This window comes from Varroa jacobsoni, unplaced genomic scaffold (assembly GCF_002532875.2).
Source record: "Varroa jacobsoni isolate VJ856 unplaced genomic scaffold, vjacob_1.0 scaffold_521, whole genome shotgun sequence".
NCBI classification, from domain to species: Eukaryota; Metazoa; Arthropoda; class Arachnida; order Mesostigmata; family Varroidae; genus Varroa; species Varroa jacobsoni.
The window spans coordinates 173,269-188,551 of NW_019213423.1; the positions used below are offsets into that span (position 1 = coordinate 173,269).

General features: G+C 40.7%; 1 long non-coding RNA gene across 1 annotated transcript; it reads left to right on the top strand.

Annotated features, from left to right (window-relative positions):
- Positions 1-7,950: 7,950 nt before the first annotated feature.
- LOC111261121 (uncharacterized) lies at positions 7,951-14,713 on the top strand. Its single transcript, XR_015311369.1, has 5 exons — positions 7,951-8,117; positions 8,396-8,624; positions 9,768-10,379; positions 10,588-11,336; positions 14,561-14,713. It is a non-coding gene; the product is annotated as an uncharacterized LOC111261121 (long non-coding RNA).
- Positions 14,714-15,283: the final 570 nt, after the last annotated feature.

A 15,283-nucleotide genomic window follows, 5' to 3' on the forward strand; every position in this document is an offset into this window, starting at 1 on the left:
GTCACAGAAACATAAAATGGCAGTCGATTTGTTCGAGCACCTAACAGAGTTACAATCGCTCAACACAGAACGCTGTAAGTTTGATCATCTAGCACCAAGTGTATTTTGGGGTCTTTCCAGCCTAAAGCATTTTACACTGAGCACATCTGATTGGGAAACCACCGTGTTCCGCTGGGAGACATGGAAACGGTTGCACTCAATAACAATGTCAAGCGGTTGTCACCAGATCTTTTCTGCGGACCTAGCAAGTTACGATTTGGAAATCTTACTGAAAACATTATCCGAGACACTTATTCCACCCGGCGAAATAGAGATTGCTTAAAATACTGCCGGATTGGAGTTTTTCTTTTTTGGGTCGCTTTGAAGAACTAGGTGTGGATCACAGCCAGATTGCAAGAGTTGAACCGGGTGCGCTTGAAGGTCTCGAAGAGATTAGACGTCTTGATATCGCTCATAACATGCTAGCTACTTTGTTAGAATCTTTATTTAAGTCCGTATCCAAGACTTCGGGCTTGTATTTTTGAGAACAATACACCAAACGCACATACTCCGCTGAGCCAACTTAACGCAATTAGACATTTTGGACTTGGCATATAATCAACTTTCTTTTATTAGAGTGGCTTAAGCCGGGCTTGATAGTTAGGCTGGCGCATCTTAATGTCCTTGACGCTAGCTGCAACCGGCCTATGAGCCTTGATAGCTCCAAATTCGGAGTCTTGGTTAGTCTCCAGATTCATTCGGACTTCGGCTTCACAAAAGTCACATTGGTTTTATTGCTGATAGCACGTTCGCAGTTCTTGGCAATCTTCAGTCATTGCTGCTAAGCAACAACAGGCTTAAATCTATCCAATCTAAGGCATTCGTGAAGCTTATATGCTAACACTACAGTTAGATCACAATCGGGTAGAAGCCATACATGAAGCTACTTTTAACTACACGCGTCAGCTTCAAAAACTAAGCCTGTCTAAAAACAAACCCAATGTAGTTTCGTACGCCGTTTCGTTACTTAGAGTGTTACGCTCGCTGGATCCGAGCGATAATCTAATTACCGGTACCATCGATGCCTCTTACCAAGGCCTAAAAAGCGCCCAAGTTGATGAGTAACAATATTGGGAACATCAGCCAAGGAACCTTTCGACACCTGCCTTCCGTGTGCATCGTTCACAGTTCAGTTCAGATGGTAGAACCAAGAACATTTGACGACGTGTCGGAATTTCATTATGTTTGACTGAACTCAAGTGCCGCAGATGATGCGAACGATCTTTTCCGAAATCTACATAACCTAATTATACTGAACATTTCTGTAAACAGAATTCGCTGGTTCGACTATGCACTCATCCCGGTAGGTCTACAATGGCCTGACGCCCCGACAACCGGACTGAGGCACTGGGTAACTATTTTAAACTCGAACACTCTCTAAAACTTTGTATGCTGGATGCATTTCACAACAAACTTAGCGACCTCGACACGGCCTCGTTACCGAATAGCGTCGAAATCATCCTTTTGAAGTATAACAAGCTCAGGCTCATTCAGCCATTCACTTTCTTTGGAAAAAAATTCTCTCGGGTCGACTTGACAACCAACTATTTTATTTATTTAGAGGTTAATACATTCCGTCTAAGTGAAGTGCCTTTTCGTCGATTTCTGCCAGAGTATTCCATCACTAATAACTCGTATCTATGTGACTGCCATATGAAGTGGCTGCAAGCGCCCACGGATCTATGGATGGAACTTCACGTTAGTTTCCGCGCGTACAATGTAAGCCGACCTTCAGAAAGAACGCTGAACAATTATCACTAATCATAGTGAAGCCATCACAGTTCTTCCGCGAGTGTTGTTTCTCATTGTGCCACTGTTGTGAATTCGAGGTTTGCATCGTAAGCCCTGGAAATTGTACTTGTTATGCTAGCCAGTCCCGAGTATTACAGACATCGTAGATTGCAGTTCGCGCTATTATTTCAACTATCACGAAAAACTTCCGATAGATGCAACCCTGATGGCGGTGAGATAGGAATCGACGATAGGACTAGCTTCGTTAAATCACTGCAACATGAAATGCTGTTTTTGAACAGTTCGAACATTAGGTCTATAGAGAATTAGACATTTGGAAATTTGGAGAACCTTAAAGTACTAAACCCAGATGTCGTTGCTCCAAGGCTAAGAATCCGTTAGACTTCCAGATTCAACAAGATCAAGCTACATTTATGGCTCTTGAGAATCTGGAAATTCTTCATCTAGGCATATATCGCCTGGTGGAATGCTCCGTATAGAATCTTCAAGTTAGTTCACGCTTTTCAAATACCCGTCTAGCCAAAAATCCTTGAATGTGTAATTGTTGCTACACATCAATCTTTGAGCAGTGTTTGCATGACCTAGGCGATACAGCTAGTGATAAACACACAACCCGTTGTGCGTTTATAACAAAACTGTAACGTTTCCTTTACATAATTTCAACCTAACAGCATGCGGAATTTTCTATTTCGTCAATAAAACTTAAACGTGACATAGTGACTTTCGGCATCTCTTTTACACTGAGAGTTTTCGTAACCCTATTTATCATAGTATACCGACGACATGTACGCCTCTAGCTTTTCACTCACTATGGTATTTGCATGTTTAGCCGAACACCCGTCGACGAGGAAAGATTGTACGATATCGTATATAAATAAGACGAGGCGTTCATTGCACAAATCTGGAACTGGAGTGTTGTAACCCGCGTTATCGACTCTGCGTGCATTATCGTGATCTGCCACTGGCAGGCACCTACTTCAACCAGGCCATTGAAGAAGCAGCTGGAAGCTCATGAAGGACAATCGTAATCCTATCTGAGCAGCTCCTTAAAAACGACTGATCCCGGTATGAGTTTAAGTTGGCTCATTCTAACATGCTAATAACTGAGATCAAAGCTGTTGTCGTTTTGTTAGGATGGCTGTCCTATTGCGAACGGGACTGAGACTTTCGGGCCTGGCTTAAACAGAGCACCGTTCTTCACAGGGGTGAAAGGAGTTTCTGGGAAAGGTTACGTTACGCAATGCCCGCTACGCGTCACCGTAAAGGTGCACGCGCCGATGCTAACTTGTTCATGACGCATACATAAAATAATTTCGAAACGACTTTCCCCAACCGGAGAAGTAAGGCGTATCTATCTTTTACCATAATTAGGGGGTTCATCGTCAATATCTACTGAGACTCTGCTGTAGCAGCAATTGTGCAAGATAAAGAAAACAATGAAAGAAAATTGCTGATTCAGTCTTCTCCAAGAAACATTGTCAAATAAGCCGCAGCGAGATCGAGGCGAATAAGAATGCCGCCCCCAGCTAACGGCCGGTAACCATGTAAAAGCTGAATATGAAAAATGTAGCTCGAATAGAAGTTTCAAAAGAAAGATAATAACCCTGATTATGAAGGTAGTATTGTCTTCGGATTACTCTCAGAGATCTCTGACACATCGTAAGTAAAACGCATCCACGAATATATATGATTTCCTTCTAGAGCGATGATAGGTTTTTTTTTAATGCATTATTATATTACACTGTGCCGACTCACATGCTGGAACGGGCTTTTTTCGAAATTATCGCGCAGGCGAGGAGACAAATAAAACACACGATAATTAATAATGTAAGCACTGAACAGGGCGTGTACTCTGAACATATCTACCTTTACGTAGTGGCCCGTTCAGTGTATGAAAACGAATACGACGTGTTATACCTAGCGGAAGGAGGTTCTATAAATTGTTTAATAATATGAATGCATATTAGGGTGACGCAACACGCCACTGCCCTGAGTATTCTTTCAATCAATAACGCCGATATTTATGTGAGAAGGTGTAATTGCTAATGTGTTGCGCGCTCATGTACCGAATTTGTACGCATCTATCGGGCAATGAACGTTCATTATATGGTGGGCATCGCAAAAGTCCAGAACCGCGTAGACTATCATCTGTGGTTTTGGATGCCTATAAGAAGTTCCCATTGTACAATTTACAGGGAAAGATACGTAAAATTATATGGAAAAAAATTATAAAGACAATATTGACTAGAACATACAGTTGTCAACAAAGTATATCTCTTGCCATTAGGATGGAGCGACTAATGTCGGTAGTATGCAAACTTCGATTCTCTCCAACTTTTGCAGTATTCTGAAGTAAATGCTTCGAAGTTCTGCGTGTGGCATAACCGTCAAGTATTACTCAAACTGATGGACCATACCACGAAATAATGTGTGTCTACGCCCGGTTTCGAACCTAAACTGCTTCTTCGTTTAGTGGACGAACGCGTTATCACTGCAGTATCCCGGAGATTTTTCAATGCGGTTTTCTTGCGATGCTATATCTATAAATATGGTTAAATTTAGATTGTTGTCTAATAACGAATACGAGGTCGTGATACGAAATGCGTCGCTGTTCAGACAGTTCGTCCTATGGGCTAGATATAGCCAAGGGGTAAGGAAAGCGTGCTACACGAACGCAGAAAAATTCTCCAAACGATCATTTTGGTACACAGCTCTTAAGGGATTAAATCGAATCTCTTAATTTTGTTACTCAAAATGCAACAGCTGATGAAGCGCGCGGCTCTGTGCGTATTGGCGTACATTGTATTTATATGCAGATGCCAGTGATTTGCTAAAAAATTGGCAAACAAAATGATACGAAACACAGCAGAGACCAATATATCTGACTGTCAAGCGCCCGTGTGGCCGAACCGAACTTCAGAGCGAGTAAGTCTGTGATCGTTTAAACAAAACGGCAGAGATTGAAAGCTTATAGTTGTGCTGCATACATAATCACGTGGCACATGCCCAGCCGGATGAGACGATGATAATCAATCAAGATTCAGATAAAATAGCGAAATATACCGCTGAGCAAAGCAGATTTCCACTGGAAAAGGATTCAAATATAATCTTGTCTCGTTTTTTCTAATTAGATTTATGGAACGAATAGGTATATGTAAATCGAAAGCAAGACAGTAACAACAAGGCACTGGGAAGCTATTATGCCCGATACTAATCCTATGTCAGGCGGGGATCGTTTGCACGTTCTGGTTAGAGTGTATCTTTATGAAAAGAGCTCAACTTTTTTTTTGAGTTTTATCTAGATTTAGCAGTTCATAGAGAGTGATTAACCTGCGCGGCACATTGTCAGTGATGTTTTTCATCTCATGTGTTAATTTTCCGTTTTCTGTGCAGCAGAATTAGACACCGTAATATGAAGATCGCGCTTAAAAAGTATGTTTTCCTTACAGCTGTCGACGAGAAGATCAGGAGCTTCAATTGGCTTTCTGTAATAACACTTTCTTTAACAGCCTGTAGCAACAAGCAATTGTAGAGCAGTATTCCATTAGCAGACACTGCCTGTATTATTGGGCTTAGCTAACCACGTCTTAATAGCTTTCAGGTTCAATGACGTTGAAAAGCTATCGAGGTTTTCTTGCGTTCCATTTCGGTGATGACCCTTAATGACGCTAAACCACACTCAAAGCCTCTGGTCAGAAGGACACGCTGACTGAAGACCATATTAATAGAAGGTTGAAGCCTGTGGCAGCCTTCCAAGGCACACAGTGAAACGTTTGTGCTTTAAAGGACGCTTTTGTGCGCTGAGTGTTTGTTTGTGCACACGTTGAGGTCGTAATTCAGTGACGGGTTCGTTCAAGTACTTTAGCAAGAGGCTATGCGTCACATTCTCAAATTCTAACCTGGATGAGACTATCTGCATATTTTTGTTAGGGCTTACAGGCACGACGGAAATTTAAAACCACTTTTCGTTTGTAAAATTTCGCGTATTATACGTCTTCTGGCAATGACCGTGGAACCAAATAGTCTTAACTTCATCAAAACGAATTTTTTTTCATATATGTATATATATACATTTTCTTTTCCTTCAGGCTGGTGACACTAAGACCGGCATTTTTAAGGTAGGCCTAAGTATATCACATTGGACTTACTGCTATTTCAACTGCTCTTCGTGCTACCTTTTGCTTAATATTTATAGCACTTTCTTGTGTCGCACATAAAATTTATCCGCAGAGACCACTTTTTCTTGGTCCAAAATACCTAATTCCGTTTGTAGGGCCAGAAAAATTTATGCCGATTGAACATCTAAGTATTTCTTCAAGCTATCGTAGTAATCTTACTAGCAAGTAGCTAATCTATACTAACCCCTTATTATGTTTGGAGAGGAATTCATGGCTCAAGTTTGATCCTGTACCGCCTATAAACAGTCTCGCAAACGATACATACTAACAATAGCTTAAGTTCACGTTACACTTCTCAACGACCGATCAAATCTACCAGTCGTCGCCACCTTACCTTTTTCGCTTAAGCTGTGCGTTCTTACCACATCCGACCTGAACGTTTCATTTTGCAAACCTTTGATAGCCAACAGAGTCTCTTTATTCGTCACGAAATGAAACCTGAATTGGGACTATTTCTCTAAATACTCGTATATGGGAAGTTTTGCATAGTTCTAACCCGCTACCTCTGACTAAATGGCACTTGGTGATCCACCACGGATATAAAGCAGATTCTGACTGTCTAGCTGTTTGAAATTCCTCACCGAGCTGTAACATTTACTTAAGTGTGAGAGAGCGTCTTTTTGGGTCCAAGGCTGCTTCTCCTTAGGTTTCAAGTTAACGCCCCTTTCCACTTTTTTCACAACTCGCCCATGAACCGCCACCTTTGAGCTCCTGATCCTTTTTCCAGCATCCGGCCGTTGCTTAGACCGCCAGTCACCCGGTGCAGGCCGAAGGCAGAATACTTTTGTATAAGTCTGGCTTGGCGTGGACCGGTCCACTACAAAAAAAAAATAGCGACGAGTGGAAGGAAGATTAACTTTCTTCTTGGATCTTTAATGTCTCCAGTTTTTCTTCGATCTCATCCGTTCCCTTACATATCATGGCTCGTACTGGCGTAGTGTCGCTCAGAGCCTCAGACCAACGAGAAAAAATTGCTTTAGGGTGCCTTCTTTCTGTGTGCCCTCTGTCTTCTCCAACTCCGACGTCTCTGCGTTGGCTTTTGTTCACCGGCGAGCGCACACCAGCTACCACCCTCTCCGAACTATTTTGGAGCTTTGCAAAGTCTCAGCAGGAATGAGCCACGTTAAGCCGTAGCAAAGAATGAGGTGTTTCTACGGCAAAACCAAGGAACGGTGAGGAGCATTGAGTTGACTAAAAGAAATCGAACGCATGAAGCAAAAGAAAAGCAGTCAAACTCAAGAAATAAAGCTAGAGAAATACATTCGACTAACTGAGCTTGCTCATATCGTTCGCATACATTTGTAGGCATAAAAAAAAACCTAAAACTAGGTGAAATAAAGGCAGACGAAAGTTAAACACGCCTTCAGTTGTATCAATAACATTCGCTTTGCTAAGGAATCTGTTGATGCGGGTGCTGAGGCATGCAAGGTTTAAACTTTGTTCTACAGTTACCATTCGGAATCATTAAAGCCGTAGTCAGTTTCAAATGAGCTTCTTTTATTCAGTGTATGTATATTATGCCCTGTGTATAATTCTAGAATATTACTAAAGCATCCAACGGCCAAAAAATCTTTCTATCTTTAGCTATATGTTTTGCCGTTTAGGATTTGTACTAGTTTATGTCGTACTCTGTTATTCTGAATGGTCTGGCAACTTATTATAATGATAGAAATACCTAGTTAGTCTTTGATATTATCAACAAAACCTTTCGTACGTGTGCTACATTGAAATTATTTATCGTTTCCAAATCTCTATTTGATTATCATTAATTTCTAGCTCAAATCCTACGTAGATCTCTAGCGCCGCTTAGTCGTACGTCTGTAGCACCTGCCTTAGGCGTAGTTTCAACTTATTTCAACCGATATCGTTATCAATATGTTACAAACCGAATATTTGTTGTCGCTTGGCACATATTATCGAACAGAACCCTCAAGTAGATTTATTGACAAAAAAAAAATTAAAAAACAGGAATCGAATCATACAGATCGACCCAGTCGGAGAAGCTCTGTATCCGTTAAGGTCCATGCTGAAGTGATCGATTCGGATGTTCCAGCACGAACGAATGATAATTTCCCAAAAAAATTCTGTCTTTATCACGCGGCCGCCTTTCATCGGCAGAAGCCAATAGCTTCTTAAAGGTCGTCAAAGGTAAGGAATTGGACTGATGAGTAATAAGCTATTGGGTACGAAAACGAATTAACAAATATTACCTATAAATTTATCTAAATAATGCTACAAGTCAAATTTCGTCAGTACCTTCTACAGTATCTAAGGCGTAGCCAAAAAATCATCCGAACGATCGCCTTATGCGTCGATAGGTGACCCTAACACAGCCTACATAGGTAAACCTAGTTGTACGTCTCTACTCGCCAGGCAAAAAATACCTATATGACGAATAAATGTAGCAACGCGAACTTTGTTTGCAGGAAAGAAACCTCTAATGCAGGAAGCAAGACTCATTTCAATGTTGTTTGAGGATTTTGTTGGGATAGCACTGAAAGCTGAGCTACCAGGACTCACCTTCTTTCAAAATTTCAGCGTCCCGTGCGGGAAGTTGTATATAGCAGTGGCAAAACAAAATTACTTTGAGGTGCTCGACGAAATAGCAACATCAACCGGCCCCAGCTGCAAAGGAAGCAGGGACCGCAGGTTTTGGTAAGTTGAAGAGCTGAAGTTGCGTCTAGTTGTCGAATGCTGTCGGAGATAGGTCGGTGAAATACGAGATTCAAATGCTAATCAAGCTCCACTGTGAGGCACCATAATAAAGTTATAGCGCTACATTTGCGTCATTGAGCTGTTCCGCAAATTTTACTATTTGGCAGAGCGACGAGTTGAAGAATTCATATGAGAAACTCGTAAATGTAAAGCAAAAATTGACAAAACGGACCGCAATAGACTTGTCGGTAGCGGCGGATAGATTTTTTTGCTGCAGGAAAAATTCGATATGGTACTGACTAAGGCCCAATGTAGGAAGCTTAATTCTATAACAAGTTCGTGGTATCTAAAAGCATTTTGAACAAAAAAGAGCCTTCTTTTTGTTTCTGTCTTGTTTGGATTTAATATCACATAAACAAAATCTACTCGTATGTTATATGAGTCATTTTATTGACTGCTATGTAGAAACCTGCTCACCATATATATATGTCCACCTGAATCCAGTACGTTTCTTTAGGTCGTGCGAGTGCCTATAGGCGAGGTCGAACACGAACTAGATGTCGCGTCTCCCGTATATTAAGCGACAATTAGGTTCAGGTCAAATGTTGTCTACAAGATGTTTGCCCTTTTCATAAGTCGATCTAGTAGTTTAGATGGGCTTAGGTAGGTAAATAGATCTAGCAAGTGGTGCAAAATAAACGGACTTTATATAAAAATAGGACTAAATACAAGTGAATGCATGTATCTTTCAAATGCTGCTATACCTGCTCATTAGTCATATTGTTGTCCTCTTTTTTTACTTTTTGTTGACGTCAATGCCCAATGTTTATTCTCAGGGTATTTCTCAGCGTCTTTCTTACACGGCCTATAACGTGGGTAACTCTACAAAAACTTTCGCTTAACCTCTTTTTCTCAATAATGCATGCGTCTCGTAGTCTGGTTAAACAGACGATGGCATCTCTTTGCGCAGGAAGTGTCTGCGTCTGAAAATCCGCCAATCTGCTAGACTCTTGTAAGTGAGCCCTTGCAGGATAGTTATGCCTCATCACGTTGACCTTTTCCTCATGAGGGAATCTTGTGTTGCATCAGAAATGTTTACTAACTTTTTATGGGTGCATTCCATGCTCTCCCGCCTGATATAAGGCCGTGAGGCAATTACTGAAAAAACATCTGCCAAGAACGTTTCTCTAAAAGAAAGATTTAGGAGGCCTCTCCACATCAATCAGGTATGTATCAGTCGGCAAATAAGATATATGGGTGAAGCATGATAGGCAGCATTACTCTAAAATAAGCAGCGAAACTTAATTATAAAGAAATAACAAATATTACATCAGGAAATAGGGCGTCTAACATTCTGTACGTTTGAAAGGTAGGTTAGGCACCAGGAGCTGTTGTTACATCTTACGAAAAAGAGCTATGCCGCTATGAGCTATTTATGTCTACCTTTTGTCACTTGCTTACTAATACTACTGTATCTTATAATTTATTGGTCACTATGAGTGTCGTACATGCTATAACATCAGAGCAACGGTGGCGACCTCGACAACTGAGCCTACATTGCATGACATCACTGTCGGCTTGTCCTAGTATCCTTAACAAGGCCTCTTCCATCAGCCAGCCCACAGTTATCCGCCAAGGGAACGACTATGCAACTTACCGGGCAAACACGTAGCCTCAATCGAATTACCTCCTTTCACCTTAAGAGGATCTCAACGTAGCGAATTAGACCTCTTCTCCATCAGCGGACCAGACCGTGTAGGTACAATAAGGGCGAAGAAAGAAATGTGCGCATATGCAAATGTATACCTTTTTGTAGTTTCAGGCAAATACGATATATTATGGCCCTTTTATCCGGTTGTGTTTCAGTCTATCACAGTTGTCCGCTAACAGAGAGAAACAGATAGATTCAGGAACAATCTAATGTTCAACGGTGGGTTGTTGAAATTCTTTGCTTATTTCTTAGTTTGTTCAAGGTGCCTGACAAAGAATTGGCCAACGTATCTTCGGTACGATGCATCGTCTTCTTGTCGACCGCAAATGATATTACAATTCAATGTGAACTATGAAGTGCCATACAAGCCTAGACTGTCTAGCAGGAGAAGAACTCATAGGAAAGAAAGCTCTGGGAGGGAAAAATGTCTCACACATATGTCATATATTAAAGATGTTACGGGCTAGCAGTGCAACGAGTCTGTTATGACGTACCTATTGACAGTTTCGTCCGCTGTTGGTGGAAATAGCACAGAGTATTGGAAAAAGAGCTGTCAGAGATAACAATAAGGGCTCAGCCTTTGTCAATCTTTCCGGAGGGCTACTAGGGATTATTTATGCATACATAGATTTTAATGTAATGAAACCGCATCTTAGAATGTCTTAATGTATCTGCGTCTTCTTAAACTCTTTTTTTTTAATATGGACATTACTAGCAGGGGATTCAAGCGCGGGTAAACCCAACGATAGCTACGTCGAGAAGGCGTTCTGTACGATGCCTGCTGACCTTGGCTAAATTCCATTTGCCTCGATGTTAGGCCACAACTTCTTATAGGACGTAATTCTGCTTGTTCTTCATGGAAGTTCTTGCTCAAGTGGCTGAAGAATTTCCTTCGTGAACATCGTGTCGACTGTCTTTCCACCACTTTTGCAAAGTGTGAGCGTCTTTAGACAAAACCGCCTGATACTGTTCAGTGGTACGCAATGTCCTGTCTTCGAAAGGTATGTGTCGAATTAACCGTTACAGTATACGCTGTGAGAAAACTTCTTTTATAGCTTTGCCAGACACACAATGTTAATTTTTAGCATAAGGACTAAGCAGGAAGTAAAAAGGCTTGATTCATTTTAAGAGTATTCCTTAAATCTTTCCATAGCGACATACTAGGTAGGAAAGAAAGTTCCCGTGTTTTTTAAACTTTTTTTTCCACTCTTCCTAACGTATTGTTTGCTTCTTATACACCGTTCAAAAGATCTCTTCCTATCACCGTTCTGTCACAAGTACAGTGGTGTGGATGGAATTCTCCAAAGATGGATGTTCCGCATGAAAAGAGTGTAGTTTCGATACCCTCAGTATTACGCATTTAATCGAGGCCAAAACAGCCCGGGACATTTTCCTTGTGCACGGGGGTTACGCCGTCTCTAAAAGGACTGCTCAAAAGGGATTTGCCTGAAAAGTTTACCTTTTAAGGTAAACCTGAAAAGGCTTGCCTCAAAAGAGATTTGAGAATGCTCCCTGGGATTTAGAGGATGCTTCTATTCTGGTCAAACGATTACCTTGATGATGACGATGTTAGTATAACAACATTTTGATATTGGTTAGGCACGGTTTGCGGCCCATGAAGCTAGCGCTCTGAAAGCTTATCAAAATTGATTATGGTTTGCATTACTGATAATGGTTGACGTGACTATACCATATCCCATTGTCCATGCTGTGTTTGAAAGAATCGACAGTAGAAGATGCGATTTTCGCACTTCAACAATTTGCATATTGAGCCAATAGATGGCGCACCGTCCGTATTTGATCTTGCATGAAAATTTCTGTTGCCGCAACAACTTACGCTTCCTTTCGAGGTCTTAAACTGAACTTGCTTCTATTGTAGTTTTCAATCTAGTAGTCCCATTTCTAGATAACTGTACCAGTGACGAATTTTTGTTTCGCTAAAGCCCTCTCTGGTTAGAACTTTTACCGGTGCTGGCCAGCAAAAGGAAGTACGCGGAATCTAGACCCAGAAAATTTTCGTCGTTAATCTCTTCAAGCAGATGCGAACTGATGCTATCTTAAGTTTGCAAATCTAACATAGATTATGATGTGTATAATTTCTGATATATTCCATCAGCGGTTCTACCTTCGAGAAACCCGAACTTAGTCATGAAACCCTGTCTTGCCTATAAGCCCGATGATATTCGATCAGCTCGTAATGGTAGAACACAAAAGACCCACTGAATAACTATAAATCAATATGCAACTACGATAGAATATTACGCTTACTCAAGTGCAGCGATACCTACACGTCTTTAGGGAATCGAAACTCGTCATCAAGTTTCCCCGGAGCAATGTCTTAAGGTACGAACTGGCCTGAACTTTTAGCTTGAGACCATGGCGGCTTGCCTCACACCGATGAGTTCACAACTAACTTCGTGCGAAATATTGGCAAAGTAACTATGCATAATGTAATCTCCAGAGTTCGAATTAAGTTGTCAGAGTAGGACTATTTACTAAAAAGGAAAATGTCGCAACGACGTTTCAAATAATATGTCCGCGTCAGTGTTTCTAGGCAGCTGCTTCGTGCCATCTTCATACAGCTGGAAGTTCAACGACTGGCTCTCTTCCTGTTTCGATGATTTTGCTACGTTATCCGTGATATATCTGCCAATGTATTAGCTATATTGTTTTCTTGCTGATATGGTCACACGAAAATCTAAGATATTCTAACGTCAAGCGTAGCAAATGACTCTGTTTCGTTTTGATCTCGGTTTTATATATTTCCTAGTGGATCAGTTGGTATGTAACAATTACGAACTCTATAGAACGCTCTTGCATGAAAAGACAGATTTTTAGATGATGGAAATTTATGTAGATCGATTTAATGCTCCTGTTATATATGTACGGGACTTTTTACAATTATGCTAATATAACGGCCTACGTGGTACAGTATATGGTCTTTTTCCCCATAGCGTGGTCGTATCCGGTTAGTGTGAAAGACGCTAACCGGACAGACTAGCTTGGACTAGACCGGACTTGTCGCCAGGCGGTAAAAGGAGCTTACGACACATACCGATAGTTTTCAATTGAATAGTTGATAGAAACTGTAATTCACGTATCGGTAGAGAAAACTCTCGAAATTTACTTACGGTTTAGAGTTTACGCCTAATGAAAAAGACTAAATGGACGATGCATTTAGTAAAACGTGTAGAAAATGCTTAATATATTTCCCTGCTACACCGACAATCATGGGTGAGTTCAAATAGTTTTCATTCAAAATTAAAGCCACAGGGTATTAGCAATAACGGCAGCTTTTCAAAGCTGGATGAGCGAAGCTGAGTCTTCCGTACATTTTGTCCTTTAGTTGAAGTTTGAGAAAATTCGACACATCTAATTAAGTTGGAGAAGGGCCACACTGGGTATCTGCCAGTCAAACACTGTCTAAATTTTTATAAACATTTATAAAGTAACTAGTAGCTAAGTAACAGCAAGTAACTTGTGAAGAAGATCTATATCAGATAGGTGCACTCAGCTACATGCGAACTGTTCTTTGGTAAAGCTGACAAATGATTGGTTCTCAGATACGATTCTAACTAACGTCACATATTAAAAATACAGCCGTTTATCACATGTAATATTCAATTAGAGGCGTGGCAATTTAAATTTTTGAGAGGTGTCTTGCCGAGACACAATCCATTATTATCAACGGTTTTGTAACAGGACTAAAAAAACGATAGGTAAATCATAAAAATGAATGAAGCTAAAGAGGAGCTAATAAATGGGTGATTTTTATCGAAGGAACGTTCGCTGTTCATATACAAAGTACAAACATAACAGAATTTGAGATTTTAGACTACGATGCAAAGCTGAGTATTTGTGTTGAAAATAGAATGGCTGAATTTCTTTGCAACGCTTTTGTTTTATCTGATTTTTTAGATTAAAAAAAACATATATAATCTTATATATATGTATAGGGTGTCGAAAGGCGAAACCAAGTTAAAAGTACCCCATACGATGTAGAACAACGATACTCTGGCACATGTTGTCTTGAATCGACGATGGGATACGTTACGAAGCGCTTTTGCTGCAGTACTCGTAACACGTAAATACTTCAGGCATTATCACGTCGATTGAACGATGTTTCGTTCGTTCAAAGACGCTTGTAATCATACCAGCTTGCTCTTCTGTTTGAAGTTGACTTGCCTTTATTGCAATCTTCATCTTCTCAATTATTGTCCTTTAGATAATTGCACCGGTATACTTCTCCGAAGGGCTCTTCGTCCAGTCTTCCTGCTAATCTTCGATGGATTTCACTAACGCTCTTTTCGTCGGACCACACGAACTTAACCACTGAGCGTTGACCTTCAGCACTAAATGATACATTTGCCTCGAAATAAAGATGATGCTCGATCAGCTCATAATCGTGTATAACCCGAGAAAATTTATCGAAAACATTCGATCTGTTAAACAAGCTAATCTATAATTTAGGTAGAGCGCCATCGATAACTGTATCGTAAGAGGATCCAGGTTTCTTATGGAATTTCCTCGATAGTTGTTTCGTTACTTTTTCGTAGTCTCTATTTGCTATCACTGTTAGTCTGTGGCTGCAGATGTGCTTTATGTTCTATAAGGTCCATGACGATACGTTACCTTTCGCATCCTTGTCACAGTTAGATAGCTCAGAGTCAAGCAGCTAACTGTTTTTTTCTACTATAGCAATCTCGGTACGGATGATTTTGGTACAATTGAACATCCATTATTAATGTGAAGGAAACAAACAGTTCTATTCCCAGTCCTTAATCATCCTGGCATTTCGATCAGGTTGTGGTTACTGAACTTCCTCACGTATAGTTGTTATTACGCAATTAGTCTCGTAATGCTTTTATCTGCACACTTTACTTTGTAGAAAATCCTTACAGAAAAAGTCCGACGACTGCTTGTCATATAAACAGTGTGCTGCGCTGTG